This window comes from Cetorhinus maximus, chromosome 7 (assembly GCF_964194155.1).
Source record: "Cetorhinus maximus chromosome 7, sCetMax3.hap1.1, whole genome shotgun sequence".
NCBI classification, from domain to species: domain Eukaryota; kingdom Metazoa; phylum Chordata; class Chondrichthyes; order Lamniformes; family Cetorhinidae; genus Cetorhinus; species Cetorhinus maximus.
This window is the reverse complement of record NC_135885.1, coordinates 9,817,514-9,838,933: the sequence shown is the minus strand read 5'-3', so window position 1 is coordinate 9,838,933 and position 21,420 is coordinate 9,817,514. Positions and strand designations below refer to the sequence as shown.

The 21,420-nt window shown below is 47.3% G+C and overlaps 1 protein-coding gene across 1 annotated transcript in view; it reads right to left on the bottom strand.

The window, feature by feature from the left end:
- Positions 1-21,420, bottom strand: part of nlgn4xa (neuroligin 4 X-linked a) — a 236,486-nt gene that overhangs the window by 102,972 nt on the left and 112,094 nt on the right. The gene's annotated exons all lie outside the window — the stretch shown is intronic.

Genomic DNA, 21,420 nt, shown 5'->3' with positions numbered 1-21,420 from the left:
GATTCGAGCCTGATTCACATTGGAAATGTTCATTCAAACCATAATGACAGGCAGATCAAGTCATTGCAGGAAAGAATCATTTTTAATCATAAGCCGCCAATAATATCATTTCTTAATCGATTACTGTTCCTGTCTTCCAATGACTCAGATCCATTAAGTCACAATTAAACTTTCACTTCAATTATCAGTTTGACATGTTGCCACTGACAGGAACACATGACTGCAGAGGCATAAATGGTTAATAAGAGACCCTGGCTCACTGTCATTAAGCCTTGCCCTCAGTTTGCAATCGTTTAAACAGTAAAATCTTTACTATCCGGCATGCGCGGAGAATGGGTGGTGCCGGGTAATCAAAAATGCCAGTTACCTAAGAGTTCTGTTTTCAACCAATCCTGGGTGATCTCGGGGCATGCAATGCTGCAGAACATCCATCCTTGTAGGCAGAGCGGGGAAACAGCTGTTCTGTCGTTGGAATTGAACGTCCCAGGGCATGTGAGGAATGAACATCAACATCCTGGGGGTTACCATTGAGCATAAACTGAACTGGACCACCCATATAAATACTATGTCTACAAGAGCAGGTCAGAGGCTAGGAATCGTGTGGTGAGTAACTCACCTCCTGACTCCCCAAGGCCTGTCCACCATCTACAAGGTACAAGTCAGGAGTGTGATGGAATACTCTCCACTTGCCTGGGTGAGTGCAGCTCCCACAATGCTCAAGAAGCTGGACATCATTCAGGACAAAGCAGCCCACTTGATTGGCACCACATCCACAAACATTCACTCCCTCCACCACCGACGCACAGTAGCATCAGTGTGTACCATCTACAAGATGCACTGCAGGAATTTATCAAGGCTCCTTTGACAGCACCTTCCAACCCCACAACCAATACTAACTAGAAGGACAAGGGCAGCAGATAGATGGGAACACCACCACCTGGAAGTTCCTCTCCAAGTCACTCGCCATCCTGACATGGAAATATATCGCCATTTCTTCACTGTCGCTGGGACAAAAATCCTGGAACTCCCTTCCTAACAGCACTGTAGGTGTACCTATAACACAAGGACTACAGTGGTTCAAGAAGACAGCTCACCACCACCTTCTCAAGGGCAACTAGGGATGGGCAATAAATGCTGGCCCAGCCAGCGAAGCCCACATCCCGTGAATGAATAAAGTAAATAAATAAATAAAAACCAGGGGTGGTCAGCATTTCCGTGGCTACATTAGCCTGTGGCTAAGCCTCTCACTATATCCGTAGATATGTTAACTTTTGACCTGGCTTGCTGTCATCCCCAGGGACGCCAACCCTCAAGGGACTGATGGCGCGAGAAACAAATGGCCGGGATTTTCCGGCCCCGCCATTGACTTTGGGCGGGAGCGGAAGATCCCGGCAGCAGGCTGGCCTGGAAAATCCTAGCCGAAACTTCGCAGCCGAGCCCAGTTTCACTCACGCTCTCGCTGTGGGGGGGGGGAGGGGGGGTGGGTGGGGGGGCTGTGATTTTCCTGATCAGGCTGCTGACTGGAGTCGGGAATGCCGACGCTGCCTCTTTTTTCTCTCAGCCCCGGTGTCACAGAAGCCCCGGGAGAGCTTTGGCCTAATTTTCGAATTCCTGGCTGCTGGCTTTCAACTTCCTAGTTTATTCCTGTCTCCTTTGCCATGAGTTTTGCGGTGTGTTTGCCCATGAGCTTAGCGGCTGAGCTGAAATAAATTGAGCTGTCAGAAATTCCACCTACCAGGGATTCCCAGTTGGCAGAGTGCCGGGATAACACAAACATAGAAAATCGAGGTGCAATCTGATTGAGGTTTCTGATACGTTGAGAAGCCGATCGGACAGACACAGAGAAACTACTTCCTCTGATGGGGAAATTGAAAACAAGGCGGCAGTACATTTAAATTAAAGACGGGTCACTTAGGGAGGGAATCAGTTCCCATTTTTCACACAAAAGTTAGGCAAAAACCTAGAATTCCTGCCCTTAAAAGGCTGTGGCTGCTGGAGATCAGTTAGATAAGAAAATCGAAAGATTTTTGTTGAGTGAGGGATATCAAGGGATATGGAGCAAAGGCAAGTGAAGGGAGCTGAGGTACAGATTAACCATGATTTGACTGAATGGCAGAGCAGGGCTGAGGGGCTGAATGGCCTGCTTCTGTCCCGATGTTCCTACAACATCAACTTTAGCTTCTGGTCCAATGCAAGAAAGAAAAAGCTTTTACGGAAGCAAAATTACTACAGATGCTGGAAATCTGAAATTAAAGCTCAACAGATCACACAGCATCTGTGGAGAGAGAGAAACAGTGAATGGGCTGGCTCTAGTGTTCCCCACACGGGTCCCACCCACCAGTTGGACAATCCTGGTGATAGGATTTTTAAAAAAATTCTTTCACAGGACATGGACTTCACTGGCTAGGCCAGCATTTATTGTCTGACCCTATTGTCCTCGAGAAGGTGGTGGTGAGCCGCCTTCTTGAACCATGCAGTCCATGTGGTGTAGGTACACCCACAGTGCTGTTAGGGAGGGAGTTCCAGGATTTTGACCCAGCAGTAGTGAAGGAACGGCCGATATATTTCCAAGTCAGAATGGTGTGTGGCTTGGAGGGAAACTTATAGGTGGTGATGTTCCGATGTGTCTGCTGCCCTTGTCCTTCTAGGTGGTAGAGGTCAGGGGTTTGGAAGGTGCTGTTAAGGAGCCTTGGTGAGTTGCAGCAGGGAATCTTGAACATGGTGCACACTGCTGCCACTGTGCATCAGTGATGGAAGGAACGAAAGTTGAAGGTGGTGGATGTGGTGCCAATCAAGCAGGCTGCTTTGTCCTGGATGATGTCGAGCTTCTTGAGTGTTGTTGGAGCTGTGCTCATTCAGTCAAACGGGGAGTATTCCATCGTAGATGCCTTGTAGATGGTGGCCAGGCTTTGAGGAGCCTGGAGGTGAGTTACTCTCCACAGAATCCCCAGCCTCTGACCTGCTCTTGTAGCCACAGTATTTATCTGGCAGGTCCAGTTCAGTTTTTGGTCAATGGTAACCCCCAGGATGTTGATAGCCAGTCCCTGTCTGCCCTCTCAAGTCAGTAGGAAAGTTCCTATCGCACTATTTCAAAGAATGGCAGCGGCGATTCTAGTCTAAGGGTCTGGCATGTATTGGGTTAATGTGGAACTGAGTACAGTGCACACAGTGATGTAACAGAGGATATGACCCGCACCTAGGGATCAGTCTAGTGTTGGGAAGAGCCATGGAGATAGCTCTTAGCTTGAAACATTGACTGTATATAAAAGGGAGGAATTGTAGTTAATAAATACCCACAGTTAACCTACTTAAGACTATGAAGACTTCACTAAGACCTACCGAACAGCATCCAAACCCTAACAACAGAGCTCTCCCAGGCGCACTGCTAATATTAATAGTCATTCCTTACCCAACACTTGAAAACGGATTATCTAGTGGTTATCGTATTGCTGCTTCTGGGAGCTTGCTGTGCATAAATTGGCTGCTGCTTTTCCTACATTAAGTCAGCAACTACACTGCAACAAAAGATTGGCTGTAACGTGGTGAGTTCATGATAGGTGTTATAACAAGTGCAAGTCTTTCTTTCCACACATTTCACAATAGAAGAGACCCCCGATCACTTCGTTGCTTTAACCCGAAATCTTTTTCAGGACCCTCTTCTCGGGTGAAAAAAAAAAAATCCCTCGTGAACGTTCAATGATATAACTTGTTTGTGTTCAGGAGAAAGAAAATGCCATGGCAACGTAGGAAGTTCATGTAAGTAAGCGTGGAGTGCTGTGTGCATAAGCATAAGAGAGAGGGACAAAGATCAGGCTAACTAAATAGGAAGTGATGAATGTATTGAAAGGAATGGTTTCACCCTGGAGCTCACCATCTCTTTACAAGACCAGCTGTATTCTACAAAAACTAAACCTTCTCCCTGTTATTCTAGTTTGTTTTCGGAAATCTCCTGTTTTGATTCAGCTGTCTCCTTTTAATGGATTTTGCTTGTTAGAGTCAGTGTACCCTGATGTAACTGCCCCCTGTACTTCTTTAACTCTATCTCATTTAATCCTGTTAACCAACATGCAGGAAGGTTTAATACCCTGCTCTTGTCAGATCCCATGTCTGCATTATTGAGCTCCCTGTTTGTGTGGTTTAAACCTAATACTATCTTATTCTCATTAAGCAATTCATTTTTGTGACAATGTGGCGGGGTTGGATGTTGTCAAGCAGTTCCGAGGTAGCTATTTTTTGTGTGCCCCGTCATTCGTGTGTCTCGTTGGACTGACACCGTCTGCAGCTTTGCCAACATGTAATAAACGGTCGGCCGCAGGTGGGTGGGAAACTCCGGACGGAATTTTCCAGCCTCTCGCGCCGGCAGGATCTTCCGGTCCTGACGGCATGAACGGGAATTTCAATGGCTCGCCGGTCCTGCCGCGGGGGTCCCCGCCGCAGTGGGGATGGGAAGTCCCGGCCTCTGAGTCGAGAGGTCACGGCTTCAAGTTCAACTCCAAAGGCTTGAGTCCAAAACCCAGGCCATCACTCCAGTGGCCAAGAATTCACTGAGGGAGCACCGCACTGTCGGAGGAGCCATCTTTCGGGTGAGATGGCAAACCAAGGACCTGTCTGCCATCTCCAGGTGCACGTAAAAGGTCCCGTGGCACTATTTCAACGAAGAGCAGGGCAGTTCTTCCCGGTGTCCTGGCCAATATTTATCCATCAACCAACCACCTATAGCAGGTGAGCTGACCATTCACCTCATAGTTGTTTATTGCTGCAACAAGATACATGCTGTCAGAGTTTTTTGTCCAGCACTCATCAGGACAGATGCAAGAATGTCAAATTTCAAAGGGAACAACAATTTATACTGCATAAGGAAAGAGTGATAATTGGTTGGCAAGTCGCCTCTGATTGGTCGAGGCATTGCCATGGAGAATGCACCAGGGAGCTATTGTCCCACACTGTTTATTGTCCCCAAAGCTAATGGTTCCCTGGTACATTCTCCATGACGACACTTTAACCAATGAGAGTCAACTTGCTAACCAATCAGCACCCTTATCTCATGAAGTATAAATTGTTGGAAATTTGGTACTCTTGCACCTGTCCTGATGAGTACAAGATGCAAAGCTTTGACAGCATGTCTCTTTTTTCAGCATACGAACGTACGAATTAGGAGGAGTAGACCACTCAGCCTCTCGAGTCTGCCTCGCCATTCAATAAAATCATGGCTGATCTGACTGCATCCTCAGCTCCACATTCCTCCTACCCGCAATAACCTTTCACCCCCTCAGTATACAACGAGTCACTTGGTAATAAAGAACTTGAACAATACTGTCACAATTGTTGCCTGCGGAACCTTGTTCTGCATAAATTGCCTGCCCGTTTCCTGTGCTACAACAGTGGCTGCACCTCAACAAAAAAAAATATTTAATTGGCTGTAAATCACTTTGTAACACCTTCAGGTCGTGAAAAGCGCAAGTCTTTATTTTAAGTTGGACTCTTGTAATTTTGCAGATAAAATGCACCAGAAGCTGATGATTTATTCGAAATATAGGCGTACACCCCCACAGCCTTTGTCAGTGCCTGGCAGCCCTCTGTAGCTATGCAGCCAGTGTAACCCAGTGATTCATTTTACGTAAGTCACTGAATTTACAGATGTCAAGGCACAGTTTCTCAACAAAGCATCGTCATGAAATGTTCTATCTTAAGTTTTCTGGAGGCTGCTCTTGAGAATATAGAGCTCACTCTCTGGTGTGCCCTACGTCCTGACTTTGCAAATGCCTCCCTTTCTTTCAGAGGAAGCCTTAGCTGAAGAGCTTGCCCAGGCAGCACAGAAGAAGGACATGTCAATCAAAGGGAACTGATGCAGGGAGAGCTCTAGGGACGTCATTCAGGTGAATCCTCGCAATTGAGTATTTTCCAGTTCTCCTCAGTCACAATGTCACTCTCCTGAGACGCGTCGGAGACATCCTTCAACTCAGCATTGCTCAAAAAGAAGGAGCTTGTTTGAAAAAATGAGAGCTTGGAATGCTTGAGGGAGCAAGTGTTTTAGGTTGAAAGAAAAAGGTTTGCAATACAGGGAAGTATTTTGAAATGCAGTGACTAACATTATGTAGGCAAAACGTGGCAGCTCATGTGCAGACTGATGCGAGATAAAGCTTTTTCACACGATGAGTGGTTCGGGTCTGGAACGCGCTGCCTGGGAGTGTGGTGGAGGCAGGTTCGATCGAGGCGTTCAAGGGGGCGTTAGATGATTATTTGAATGGAAACAATGAGCAGAGGTATGGGGGAAAGGCAGGGCAATGGCACTAGGTAAATGCTCATTTGGAGGGCCGGAGCAGACACGATGGGCCAAATGGCCTCCTTTTGTGCCGTTAAACTCCTGTGATATTGTGACCTGGGTCGCACAAACTCAATGGGACAAATGACTAATTAACCTATTTTTGAGGAAGAAATGTCTCAGGACACTACTCTGCTCTACATCCAGAGGAACAGGAGTAGGTCATTTAGGCCCACGAGCTTCTTTCACAGTTCGATGAGATCAGGGCTGACCTGCAACATAATTCGACATACAGCAGGGTTGCAAGAGATTTTAAAATCCACTTGAACAGGCAGATAGGAGTTTAATGTCACGCTTTCTTAACTAACACCAGGAGTGCGTGTTTAAGCAGGAATCTTTGGTACTCTTTTGTGTTTTCTTTATTTTTATTTCACTTGTTTTGGGTAGGCATGGAGTTTAACCCCCACCCCCTCCAAAAATGGAACCTCCTCCCCTTATATGGGACTTATACTGGATGCATAGCTCCATGCCGAATATGATCCTAGGAAAACTGTCTGTCCAATGTGGTTCTTGCCATCCGCCTGCCACATATACGCACAGACTTTCCAGCAGGATTCAGAGATCCCTCACTAGCTCACGGACATGAAGCTTACATAGTTCATACAGCACAGAAACAGGCCATTCGGCCCAGCCAGTCCATGCCGGCCCAGTCAGTCCATGCCGGTGTTTATGCTCCACTTGAGCCTCCTCCCGTCTTTTCTCATCTAAATCAGCCATCTGTTCCCTTCTCCCTCAAATCCTTGCCTAGTTTCCCCTTAAATGCCTCTATACTGTTCACTTCAACCACTCCGTGTGCTAAGTAAATTCCACATTCTGGCTGCTCTTTGGTTGAAGAGTTCCTGATTGGATTTCTTGGTGATTTGATGACCTCTGGTTATGCTCTTGCCCATAAGAGGAAATGTTCTCAGTTTACGCAGCAGGTGGTAATGACCTGGAACTCGCTGCCTAGGTGGGGAGTGGAGGGTGGTAGAAGAGGAGACAATCAATGATTTCAAAAGAAAACTGGATAGGCACTTGAGGGAAATAAAGTTGCAGGGTTACAGGTAAAGAGCAGGGTTATGGGACTGTTTGGATTACTCTACAAAGAGCTGGCTTGGAGGGTCCAAATGACCTTATTCTGTGTCGTAAGGACACAACTTCCAGGTCAGATCCGTCATTGCTTGATCAATTGCTCTCAGCACTGCCCCCTAGTGTTCTCTGTGGAGTGTTGAAGGAACAAGAGAAAAGCCGAATACCGCAGATGCCGGAAACCTGAAATAAAATAAAAACTGAAAATGCTCAGCAGGTCAGGCAGCATCTGTGGATGCAAAGTTCTGATGAAAGGCCACAGACCTTTCCAACGCCTTTTTTTTTATGGACGCGAAAAGACAATGGCCATGTTTAAAAACGAATAGCGAAACGAGGAGATGGGCCCAAAGCAAAGGCTGGAGAAAAGCCGCGAGCGAAGAAACGCTAAACTGGAGTTTTTAAAAGCTTTGAGGCTTGTAAGAGGAAGGTCGGTGTGAGGGGAGAGGTGTTCCACAGTTTAAAAATCCTGTGCAATACTGAGTTCAAGTAGGAAACAGCGATCGACGGTGAGAATTGGAAAGTTAAGAAGAGAAAGCAGGGGCAGTAATGGCAAGCAGGCGTCCATTCTCTGAGGAGAATGGGCAATAACTTGAAGGTACTTACGTTTACATAGCACTTTTCAGACCCTCAAGATGTCCCCAAAGTGCTTCACAGATAATGTGGGGTACATCTGAAGTGTAGCCGTAGCACAGGGAAATACAGCAGCTAACTTGTATACAACTAGCCCCACAAAAACCAATGAAATAAATGACTTGATGACCTCTGGTTATGCTCTTGCCCATAAGAGGAAACATTCTCAGTTTACGCAGCAGGTGGTAATGACCTGGAACTCGCTGCCTAGGTGGGGAGTGGAGGGTGGTAGAAGTGGAGACGATCAATGATTTCAAAAGAAAATTGGATAGGCACTTGAGGGAAATAAAGTTGCAGGGTTACAGGTAAAGAGCAGGGTTATGGGACTGTTTGGATTACTCTACAAAGAGTTAGCGTTGACTTAATGGGCCCAAATGACCTCCTTCTGTGTCGTAATGACACGACTTCCCCAGATCAGGTCTGTTTTTAATCATGTTGATTTTGTTCATGACCGGTGAGCAACAAAAATATTTAAATAAAGACTTTATTGTCATTAATTATACAAATAAGACCATAAGACCATAAGACGTAGGAGTAGAAGTAGGCCATTCGGTCCATCGAGTCTGCTCCGCCATTCAATGAGATCATGGCTGATCTGATAATCCTCAACTCCACTTTCCTGCCTTTTCCCCATAACTCTTGATTCTCTTACTGATTAAAAATCTATCTATCTCAACCTTGAATATACTTAATAATCCACCCTCTACAGCCCTCTGTGGTAAAGAATTCCACAGATTCACTAACCTCTGAGAGAAGAAATGCCTCCTCATCTCTGTTTTAAACGGGCGACCCCTTACTCTGAGATTATGCCCTCTGGTCCTAGACTCTCCCACAAGGGGAAACAACCTCTCAACATCTACCCTGTCAATCAAGGCCCCTACCAATCTTATATGTTGGTTGCCTAGGCCCTAAGATCTGGGATACCCTCCCGTCTGCCTCTCTACCTTGCTTTCCTCTTTTAAGACACTACTTAAAGCCTACCTCTTTTTCAAAGCTTTTGGTTATCTGCCCTAATATCCCCTGATATGGCTCAGTGTTAAATTTGCTTTATGATGTTCCTGTGAAGCACTTGGGGATGTTTTAAAATATCAAAGGTGCGATATAAATGCAAGCTATAGTTGTTGTTATTGTGTATGTCTGTAGGTAGCAAGGTCTGAAGTGTTACCCAAAAATAGGCCTGTGGTATTCATAAGTGCCATCAATTAAACCTAGGCTAACCCTCCAGTGCAGTACAGAGCGAGTGCTGCACTGTCAGAGTCTTTGAGATTGGACGTTAAACTGAGGGTCTGTGAGACCTCTCAAGTGGATCTAAATTTCCCATGGCACGATTTCAAAGGAGAGCAGGGGAGTTATCCCTGGTGTCCCAGCCAATATCTATCCCTCAATCAACATCACAAAAACAGGTTATCTGGTCATTATCGCACTGATGTTTTGTGGGAGCTTGTAGCACACTGGCTACCCTGCTTCCTACAATATAACAGTGGCTACACCTCAAAACATGCCTCAAAGTCTCCTGAGGTCATGAAAGGCACTAAATAAATCTCTCTTTCTTCTTTCATGAGTAGAAAACAGCACTTAGAGTAAAAGAGCTGGTTTAGTAAAAAGATAAGTTTAATTAAACAGAAAAATAACATATCCCCCTCTGAGCTGTGTCTTTTCTCATGGCTGATAATGCGATGTCAGCTTGCCGACAGTTTAATGAGTTCTTGAATTGTTCACAATTATATTTTTTTTAATCTACATTTGACTAAAAAGTAGGAACGTATAAGTGACCCGGATCATGAGTAGCACATTCCTGATTAATTGTGCAATGTCGGGATTGCAGCTTCTGATGCAATTTGCATTGAAATGAATGGATAATCAGATTCACACTGTCATTCCTTCAACAAAAGCGTTTACGTTATAGTATTTGTGCTCTGTTAATTCTGAAGATTTTCGGTGGAGGGGGGGTGGCAGCATCCAGCGATCAGGAAATGATGAATCCCTTTCATTTTTTTTTTATTCCTTTATCGTAGAAATTTAGCGATCCACAGATATGCTGATTATGACTTTGACTGCTGTTGCCAGATCCATCAGCAGCAAAGGAGAAAGCGAGTCCAATGGGCCAGGGAGTTCCATGTTTGTCTTTGTAAAGACTGACTAATGCATTTGCAGGAAAGGGTTTGTCGTTCTGGCCTCTTGCACACCTTGAGAGATTGAGGAAACTGGGCCTGTCCACTATAAAGGAGGCTGGAGCAACCTGTGGCCCATGCTGCAGGGCCCAGGGAGACAAGGTGCTTCAGAGCCCGGGGAGACAGCGCGGTTGTGGGGCCCAGGGAGAGGGAGAGAGGGAGAGAGAGAGAGACAGGGAGAAAGAGAGAGAGAGACGGAGAGAGAGAGAGAAAGAGAGAGAAACTGGGAGGCCCGGGTTAGAGAAGGCGCTGTGGAACTCTGGGAGAGAGAGAGAGGCTGCGGGGCCCGGGGTGTGGAGAAGGTGCTGCAAAGCCTGGGGAGAGAAGAGGCTGCGGGGCCCAGTGGAGAGAGGTAAGAGGCTGCAGGGCCTGGGGGGAGAGAGAGAGAGAGAGAGGCTGTGGGGCCTGCGAGGAGGGGCTGTGGGGACCAGGGAGAGAGAGTTGGAGGCTACAGGGCCTGGTGAGAGGGAGAGAGGCTGCAAGGTCCGGGGAGAGAATGTGCTGATGGACCTGGGTAGCGAAGGTGCTACAGGGCCTGGGGGACAGCAAGTATTGCGGGGCCCGGGAGAGAGATAAAGTGAGGCTGCGGGGCCTAGGGTGAGAGAGCGAGGCTGCGGGGCCCAGGGTAGAGAGAACGTACTGCAGGGCTTGCGGGGGAGAAGAGGCTGTGGGGCACGAGGGAGAGAGAGAGAGGCTTTGTGGCCTAGGGAGACAAGGTGCTGTGGGGCCTGGGGAAAGGGAAGGGGTTGCAGGGCCCAACGGAGAGAGAGAGGACTGTGGGGCCTGGGGAGGGAGAGACAGAGGCTGCAGGGACCAGGGTCCCTGGAGAGAATGTGCTGCTTGACCTGGGGGAAGAGAAGGTACCGTAGGGCTTGGGGAGAGAGAGAGAGGCCACAGGGCCCAGTTAGGAGGGGCTGAAGAGATTCTCTACCAGGGGTGGTGTGAGAGTCAGGAAGAGTATGTGTGTGTGAGAGAGAGAGAACCCGAGTGCGTGTGTTTTTTACAAATATATTCATATAAGGGATGTGGGCATCACTGGCTAGGCCAGCATTTATTGCCCTTGTTCAGAGGGCAATGAAGAGTCAGCCATATTGCTGTGGGTCTGGAGTCACATGTAGGCCAGGCCAGGATGGCAGATTTCCTTCCATTAATGGGCCAGATGGGTTTTTACAACAATCGGCTATGGCTTTAATTCCAGATTTTTATTAAACCTAGACTTCACCATCTGCTGTGGCAGGGTTTGAACTTGGGTCTCCAGTGTATTACCCTGGGTCTCTGGATTACTAGTCCACTGACAATACCACTATGCCACTGCCTCCCCAACATGTCTGTTAAAGGGAGAGGGAGAGGGAGTGTGAGCGAGTGTGCGTGTGTGAGCGAGAGGGAGAGAGTGAGGGAGTGAGTGAGTGTTTGTCTGGTTCACTCCCAGTCTCAGGATTCTCAGTCACCCTCACTGCCACACACCAACACAAACTCACACCCACTCTCACCGTGGGTGAGGGTGAGTGAGTAAACACCCTGAGACTGGAAGCAAGCTGGACGCACACACTCACCCTCCTGGAAATTTTTATTAGCTCCCCCTTTCTCAAATTATCAATTTATTGCTTTGACATTGCTTTGCTTTTGCTCAGCGAGTTGTTTATTTTCTTCATACTCAACTTTTTTTAAATTCATGTATCTTTCTGAAATCTGCTCATCAGCCCCTTGAGTGAGAGAAAATGGAAAAGTCGCCCCCATGCCAAAAGGTTGTAGAAGCCTGGTCTAGAGTTTTGAAGAATGAGAGGTGACCTCATTGAAACTCACACAATTCTTACAGAGTGTGACAGAGTAGATGTGGATAGGATGTTTCCCCTAGCTGGTGAGCCTCGAAACAGAGGACGCAGCCTCAGAATCAAGGGGTAGGCCATTTAAGACTGAGATGAGGAGGAATTTCTTCACTCAGAGGGTGTTGAATCTTTGGAATTCTCTACCTCAGAGGGCTGTGGAAGCTCAATCATCGAGCATGTTCAAGACTGCGATCGCTAGATTCCTGGAGACTAATGAGGTCAAGGGATATGGGGGTAGTGGCAAAAATGGCATAGCGGTAATGATGAGCCATTATCTGTTTGAATGGCGGAGCAGGCTTAATGGGCCGAATGGCCTACTCCTGTTCCTACATTCCTAAAATCCCGAATTTTCATCCCTTCTCCATATCCTGAGCCCTCCTGATCGTTGTAGTCTCCTCCAGCCCTACAGCCTTCCACGTTCTTTGTGCTCTTCCAATCCTGGCCTCCTGTGCATTCCCAATTTCCATCACTCCACAATTGGTGCCAATACCTTCACCTACCGAGGCCCTAGCCTCTGGAATTCCCTCACTAAAGCTTTTCATCTCTCTACCTCTTTCTCCTCCTTTAAGACAAGCCTTAAAACCTACCTCTTTGATTAAGCTTTTGGTCATCTGTCTCAATATCTCCTCAGGCAGCTCAGTGTCATGTTTTAAAAACAAAAAGCTAAAAGCTACTGCGGATGCTGGAAATCCAAAACAAAAACAGAATTACCTGGAAAAACTCAGCAGGTCTGGCAGCATCGGTGGAGAAGAAATCAGTTAACGTTTCGAGTCTTCATGATCCTTCGGCAGAACTGAGTATAGTTAGGAGAAAGGTGAAATATAAGCTGGTCTAAGGTTGGGGGGCGGGGGGAGAGAAGTTGAGGGTGTGGTGATTGTGGAGATAAGCAAGCAGTGATAGGAGCAGATAATCAAAAGATGTCACAGACAAAAGGATCAAAGAGGTGTTGAAGGTGGTGATATTGTCTAAGAAAAGTGCTAATTAAGAATGGAAGACAGGATACTCAAGGTACAGCTCTAGTGGGGATGGGGTGGAAAGACTAACAAAGTTTTAGTTTTAGATTTAAAAATAATGGAAATAGGTGGGAAAAGAAGAATCTATATAAATTATTGAAAAAAAAAGGGAGGGGGGAGGAACGGGGTGGGGATGGGAGGAGGGGGAGGTTAAGATCTAACGTTGTTGAATTCAATATTCAGCCCGGAAGGCTGTAAAGTGCCTAGTCGGAAGATGAGGTGCTGTTCCTCCAGTTTGCGTTGGGCTTCACTGGAACAATGCAGCAAGCCAAGGACAGACATGTGGGCAAAAGAACAGGGTGGAGTGTTAAAATGGCAAGCGACAGGGAGGTTTGGGTCTTTCTTGCGGACAGACCGCAGGTGTTCTGCAAAGCGGTCGCCCAGTTTGCGTTTGGTCTCTCCAATGTAGAGGAGACCGCATTGGGAGCAACGAATGCAGTAGACTAAGTTAGGGGAAATGCAAGTGAAATGCTGCTTCACTTGAAAGGAGTGTTTGGGCCCTTGGATGGTGAGGAGAGAGGAAGTGAAGGGGCAGGTGTTGCATCTTCTGCGTGGGTATGGGGAGGTGCCATAGGTGGGGGTTGAGGAGTAGGGGGTGATGGAGGAGTGGACCAGGGTGTCCCGGAGGGAACGATCCCTACGGAATGCCGTCAGTGGGGGTGAAGGGAAGATGTGTTTGGTGGTGACATCATGCTGGAGTTGGCGGAAATGGCGGAGGATGATCCTTTGAATGCGGAGGCTGGTGGGGTGATAAGTGAGGACAAGGGGGACCCTATCATGTTTCTGGGAAGGAGGAGAAGGCGATAGGGAGGATGTGCGGGATATGGGCCGGACACGGTTGAGGGCCCTGTCAACCACCGTGGGTGGAAAACCTCAGTTAAGGAAGAAGGAGGACATGTCAGAGGAGCTGTTTTTGAAGGTAGCGTCATCAGAACAGATGCATTGGAGGCGAAGGAACTGAGAGAATGGGATGGAGTCCTTACAGGAAGCGGGGTGTGAGGAGCTGTAGTTGAGGTAGCTGTGGGAGTCAGTAGGCTTGTAATGGATATTGGTGGACAGTCTATCATCAGAAATTGAGACAGAGAGGTCAAGGAAGGGAAGAGAAGTGTCAGAGATGGACCATGTGAAAATGATGGAGGGGTGGAGATTGGAAGCAAAATTAATAAATTTTTCCAGGTCCCGACGAGAGTATGAAGCAGCACCGAAGTAATCATCGATGTACCGGAGAAAGAGTTGTGGGAGGGGGCCGGAGTAGGACTGGAACAAGGAATGTTCCACATACCCCATAAAGAGACAGGCATAGCTGGGGCCCATGCGGGTACCCATAGCAACACCTTTTATTTGGAGGAAGTGAGAGGAGTTAAAGGAGAAATTGTTCAGTGTGAGAACAAGTTCAGCCAGACGGAGGAGAGTAGTGGTGGATGGGGATTGTTCGGGCCTCTGTTCAAGGAAGAAGCTAAGGGCCCTCAGACCATCCTGGTGGGGGATGGAGGTGTAGAGGGATTGGACATCCATGGTGAAGAGGAAGCGGTTGGGGCCAGGGAACTGGAAATTGTTGATGTGACGTAAGGTGTCAGAGGAATCACGGATGTAGGTGGGAAGGGACTGGACAAGGGGAGAGAGAAGGGAGTCAAGGTAACGATAAATGAGTTCCGTGGGGCAGGAACAGGCTGACACGATCGGTCTGCCAGGACAGTTCTGTTTGTGGATTTTGGGTAGGAGGTAGAAGCGGGCCGTCCAAGGTTGGGCGACTATCAGGTTGGAAGCTGTGGGAGGAAGATCTCCAGAGGAGATGTGGTCAGTGACAGTCCTGGAAACAATGGCTTGATGTTCTGTGGTGGGGTCATGGTCCAGGGAGAGGTAGGAGGAAGTGTCTGCGAGTTGACGCTCAGCCTCCGCGAGGTAGAGGTCAATGTGCCAGACAACAACAGTACCACCCTTGTCAGCGGGTTTGATGACAATGTTGGGGTTGGACCTGAGAGAACGGAGTGCAGTGAGTTCAGAGAGAGACAGATTAGAATGGGTGAGAGGAGCAGAGAAATTGAGACGGCTAATGTCACGCCAACAGTTCTCAATGAAAAGATCAAGAGAAGGTAAGAATCCAGAGGGAGGGGTCCAGGTGGAGGGAGAATATTGTAGGTGGGTAAAAGGATCCGTTGAACGGGGAGAGGACTCCTGCCCAAAGAAGTGAGCACGGAGATGAAGACGGTGGAAGAAGAGTTCAGCATCGTGCCGAGCCCGAAATTCATTGAGATGAGGGCGTAAGGATATGAAACTAAGTCCTTTGCTGAGCACTGAACGTTCAGCATCGGAAAGGGGAAGGTCAGGGGGTATAGTGAATACGCGGCTGGGGCTGGGATTGGAAGATGGGGTGGGGACGGAGGGACAAGCAGGGGTGGAGGGTCCCAGATGGTTGTTGGTGTCGATGAGTTGTTAGAGCTTGCGTTCCTTAGCACTTGAGAGAAAGAGAAAAAGTTTCTTGTTGAGGCGACGGATGAGGCGAAGAATAAAATGAAACTGGGGGCACGCGCAGCTTTGAAAAAGGGTGCGGCGGTGCTGCTGGAGGGAGAGGTCGAGTGTGTTCATATGGCGGCACATGGCACTGAGTGTGGATCTCAGAATGCGACGGGAACAGCAGTCCGAGAAACATTTTATGTCCCGGAGATACCTGTAATCCTGGGTGGGTTCGAAACAAGAGGGATGGAATTTCAGTTTGGATGGAATGGCACTTTACAGCCTTCCGAACTGAATATTGAATTCAACAACGTTAGATCTTAAACTCCCCCTCCCCCCATCCCCACCCCGTTCCTCCCCCCTCCCTTTTTTTTCAATAATTTACATAGATTCTTCTTTTCCCACCTATTTCCATTATTTTTAAATCTAAAACTAAAACTTTGTTAGTCTTTCCACCCCATCCCCACTAGAGCTGTACCTTGAGTATCCTGTCTTCCATTCTTAATTAGCACTTTTCTTAGACAAATATCACCACCTTCAACACCTCTTTGATCCTTTTGTCTGTGACATCTTTTGAATATCTGCTCCTATCACTGCTTGCTTATCTCCACAATCACCCCACCCTCAACTTCTCTCTCCCCCACCTCCCCACCTTAGACCAGCTTATATTTCACCTTTCTCCTAACTATACTCAGTTCTGCCGAAGGGTCATGAAGACTCGAAACGTTAACTGATTTCTTCTCCACCGATGCTGCCAGACCTGCTGAGTTTTTCCAGGTAATTCTGTTTTTGTTTCAGTGTCATGTTTTGTTTGCTAATGCTCCTACGAAGCAACTTAGGATGATTTACTGTTTTGAAGTTGCTATGTAAATGCAAGTTTGCTGTTGTTGTTGCAAGTGATAAAATCACTACATGATTGCGGTTCCAAAAGTAAATTTCCCTAAGTTCTCTTTCTGGATGAATGCATTACATCCCTCATCGGAACAGGGGTATTGTTGGACAAAAAAACACCAAGGTCCATCTCGTTTGCCTTCCATCATCCTGGTAGTCGATGATACAATGATCATGGAGTTGTTGACTAATCATAGCGATTAATCTCTGCTCCATTTGTCTACAGCAAACCCGGATGTGAGGCGAAGAAACCGCACCCCCACTGGTAGACAGCTTTGGCAACCATTAGTCCAAAGACCAGCCCTTCCTCCCAAGCTATGCCACAGGTACCACACGTCAGGCTGGATTTTCGCAGAGTCGGGGCAACTCCGCAGGCCTTTAAGAGAAAGCGGGCGGGACCCGATTCCCGGTCCCATTCCCGGTTCCCCCAAATTTCACCAACATAGGACAAGGGTGCGGGCTGCTGCAGGTTGTGAGCCCGCACCCTGTACTCCCAACCTAGCTGGCTCCATTGCAGGGATAGACATCTCCTAACCCCCTGCAATTTTCATGGAGTTAGGCCAGCCTTTCAAGGACTCATGGTTCACGGCCCCTCAGAGGTGTCCTGGACCATAGTCTGGATGGGGAACCCTTTTGAAAGGTAATTTCAAATGCTCTTATCCATATCCCCATGCCAACCTATGCCACCCCATGCACCCCCAATGGCACCTCATACCCTCCATGCCAACCTATACCCCTCCACATACCCTAATGGCCCCTCATATTTGATATGCCAATCTATACCTCTCCACCCACCCCCAATACCTCCTCATACTCTGCTTGCCAACTTATGCCCCTCCACCCATCTCCACAGACCCCTCATATCCCCCATACCAACCTATACCCCTCCACCCACCCCAATAGCCCTTCATACTCCCCATGCCTGCCTACGCCATTCCACCCACAGCAATAGCCGCTCATACTCTTCATGCTACCCTATGACCCTCCACCCAGTCCCAATGGCCCCTCATACCCTCCATGCCAACCTGTGTCACTTCTCAGGATGTACTCTGTACAGAATCAATGAACCTTATAATAATGGCATGTGTGAAAAAGCCTTTAAAGCCAGTCATTCATTCACAAATTTATTTTTAAAAACTGCTTTTACTACATCCCCATAAAAGTGTCAATCAGCCAGACCCTTAAAGTATCAATAAGAGAAACTAGAAGCACTTGACACCTCTTTACATTGTGCAAATAAACATTGTGCAATTGACAAAATAGATCTAAGAGAAAGAGCTGTCACTCAAGTAATGTCTTCCCTTGGGTATAACTGCTTCAACAGACTAATGGAGGTCAGGGCTCTCAGCCATGATGACTCAAGTTAGCTCCCGCCTACCCACCCCCGACGAAAATCCCGCCTTTGAAGGCAATTCCTCCCGAGGTGGGCGTGCCGAACTGAGATATTTCCTGATTCTGGCTACCCGCCTCTAGGGTGAAAATCCAGCCCATCAGGTCTCAAATTATGCATATACTGTATCCCAAAAAATGTTATTCTTTAAGAGTAGTCTGTATAATTTGCCTCTGAGTGAATCAACAAAGTCTAATTCCATTGTATCCCTAGGGAACCTGTTCATACGTTGACCACTCAAACACTCACTCCTTGAAAATGTCTCCTCAGATCGGTCTTGTATTTCCCCCCTTAAAGTACAGGCCATGTCTTCTGGCTCTACCATTCTAGGGACTTTGAAAAAGGTGCTCAGGTTCGACATTATGTCCTGACTCTCTTTTTTAAATTCATTCATGGGATAAGGGCATCGCTGGCTAGGCCACCATTTATTGCCCATCCCTAATTACCCTTGAGAAGATGGTGGTGATCTGCCTTCTTGAACCGCTACAGTCCACGTGGTGTGGGTACACCCAAAGTGCTGTTAGGGAGGGAGTTCCAGGATTTTGACCCAATGACAGTGAAGGAACAGCGATATATTTCCAAGTCAGGATGGTGAATGACTTGGAAGGGAACTTCCAGGTGGTGGTGTTCCCATGTGTCTGCTGCCCTTGTCCTTCTAGATGGTAGTGGTCGTGGGTTTGGAAGGTGCTGCCTGAGGAGATTTGGTGAATTCCTACAGTGCATCTTGTAGATGGTACACACTGCTGCCACTGTGCGTCGGCGGTGGAGGGAGTGAATGTTTCTGGATGGGCTGGTTAATTTAAACTAACAACCTGACTTGCTATAGCTATAGCTTAGCAAGCCTACTTTTAAACAACATCATCCTTCAGGGACAATGATGCATTGACAACTCCCTCATTGTTCACTCCCTCTAAAGCAGCATATCTACCTACTGCCTTATAATGCAGCATTAATTGCTGAGTGCCCACCAGCATCGTGTTCAGGAGTCATTCCCAACAATAACCCTTCCTCCTCCGTGTATTATCCTTACCATATCTTCCTAAAGATCAGGATCTCTCTCTCCCCGATTCAGCTGTGGAGGGTGGGGATCAACTGAAAATTTCAATACTGAGATTGACAGATTTTTATTAGGTAAGGGTAAAAAGGGTTACAGGACAAAGGTGAGTAGTTGAAGTTAATATTGCGACAAACCATTATCTAATGAAATGGTGGCGGAACAGGCTCGAGGGATTGAATAGCCTTTTTTTTCCCCGATGTTCTTGTGCAAGTTGGAAGATAAAGCAGGAGGAACATTATTCAAAGATAGCTTCCCGCGGATGGGTGGGCCGTGAATGGCCCTCGGGGGGTGTATTATTAGTAATAGCTGTGTGATGTGCAGAGAGTTGCAGCAATGATAGAAGCTTTGTGCCATTTCATTTGTTTCATTCCACTCTAAGGGGAGATGGAGGTGTAGTGGTAATGCCTCTAGACTACTAATCCCAACACCCTGGCTAATTGTTGAGCATGGGTTCCAATCTCACCATGGTAGCTGGTGCAATTTAAATTCAATTAATAAAATCTGGAATTAAAAGCTAGTCTCAGTAACAGTGACCATAAAGCTGTTGTTGGTTGCTGTAAAAGTCCTTTAGGTCTGGCTACATGCGACTCCAGATGCAGGCTAATGCTCATAGGGATATGGGTTCAAATCCCAACATGGCTTCTGATAGAATTAAAATTTAATTAATAAATCTGGAATGTAAAGCTGTTGTCAGTAATGGTGACCATGAGGCTACCATTGATTGTTGTCAGAACTCATCTGTTTCTCTCATGCCCTTTAGGGAAGGAAATCTGCCATCCTTACCTGGTCTGGCCCACATGTGACTCCAGACCCACAGCAATGTGGTTGATTCTTAACTGCCCTCTGAAATGACCTAGCAAGCCACTCAGTTCAAGGGCAATTAGGGATAGGCAACAAACAAATGCCGGCCTTGTCAGTGACGCCCACATCCCATGACAAAATAAGTTTAAAAGCAAACTATTTGTGGAAGCCTTTCAAAAAACTGTATGTAGTTGAGCCTTCTAAAAATAGAACTGGCCTTAATGAATTGGATCAAAGCTCAATGTGAGGAGGAGCTGGAAAGAGAGTTTAGATTGCAAAGTTTCAAACTATCGGACAGCTATGGAAGCAGTTGTTATGCAGTAGCAGGCAAGAGAGTCTGAAACCAAGAGGTCACAGTCTCAGGATAAGGGGTCGACCACTTAGGACTTAGTGATGAGGAGAAATCTCTTCACTCAGGTATTTTTGATTCTCTATCGCAAAGAGCCGTGGAGTCATTGAGTACATTCAAGACTGAGGCTGATAGACTTTTGGGCACTTAGTGAATCATGGGATATGGGGATTGGGTGGGAAAGTGGATTTGATGTATAAGATCAACCGTGATCTTACTGAATGACAGAGCTGTTCAAGGAGACGTATGGCCTACCTCTTCCCCGATTCTTTCAAATAACAGACTCAGGCATGATGGCCTCCTTCTATGCTATAGGATGATTGTAGGGCTGAAATTATGACTAGTCTTGGTCTTTAATAATTACTGGCAGATAGTTAGCTGCGGGTCCGGCTACAATTGTCACGATAAACAACTTAATTTATTTAGAAGTTCCAGAACAGCAGCATCGCAGATTTAAAGGGAAGGTTAGCCTAGATATTGGAGGGTTTGTCTTGATAAGACCAGTTATTGATTTCTGCCAAGAGTCTGTCAATAGACTAGTAATCAGATCGCGCCTGAACTGAGTCTCAGTCCGGGAGCAGCGGATGGGCTACCCGCCTAAAGAAGCCGACATAATGGTCTGCCACCCTCACTTGTTCATTGCCAGTGAGACGTTGGCATCAGCCGAGGCCCCAGAAGCGGCTCGTCAGGCCCTGTGGACCCCAAGATTGGCCAGCCCGAGCGTTAGCCTGGTTCTCAAGGAAAGTGAGGAGGCAATGGAGTTGTTGGGGGTGGTGGGGCGGTTGGGGGGGGAGGGGGAGGAGGACCAAGCATCTTCAGCAGCCTGCAGCCTGCAGGTTTAGTGTGAAGCCAGGTCTGAGTACTCCATCCCAATAATAAAGCAAGTGAATATTCATCAGTTTGGCCTGTTCAAAGTCAAAATTTGTGTGATTGATTTAGAGAAGCTGCTCCCAACCCCTTACTGCTATCCTGCCCCCTCCCCCCTCTTCACCACCACCCACCACCCCCATCACTGCTCCCACCCTCCCTCACTAATGGTCTCGTCTACCCTCCCAACTCAAGGACCTGATCCAATCACTGTGCTCAGAGGAGGGGAGATGGTGGCGTAGTGGTAATGCCATTGGCCTGGTAGTCCAGAGGTCCAGGGTAATGCTCAAGGGGCACAGGTTCAAATCCCAAAACAGTTAGTAAAATCTAGAATTGAAAGCACATCTCAGTAATTTTGGCCATGAAACTACCTTCAATTGTTGTGAAAACCCATCTAGTTCACTAATGTCCTTCAGGGAAGGGAATCTATCAACCTTACCCGGTCTGGCCTACACATGATTCCAGACCCACAGAAATGTGGTGGACTCTTAACTGCCCTCTGAAATGGTCCTGCAAACTGCTCAGATTAAGGGCAACATGGCCTATCTCCTTTGCTCTAAAGGGTACTAATCTAGCCCAGG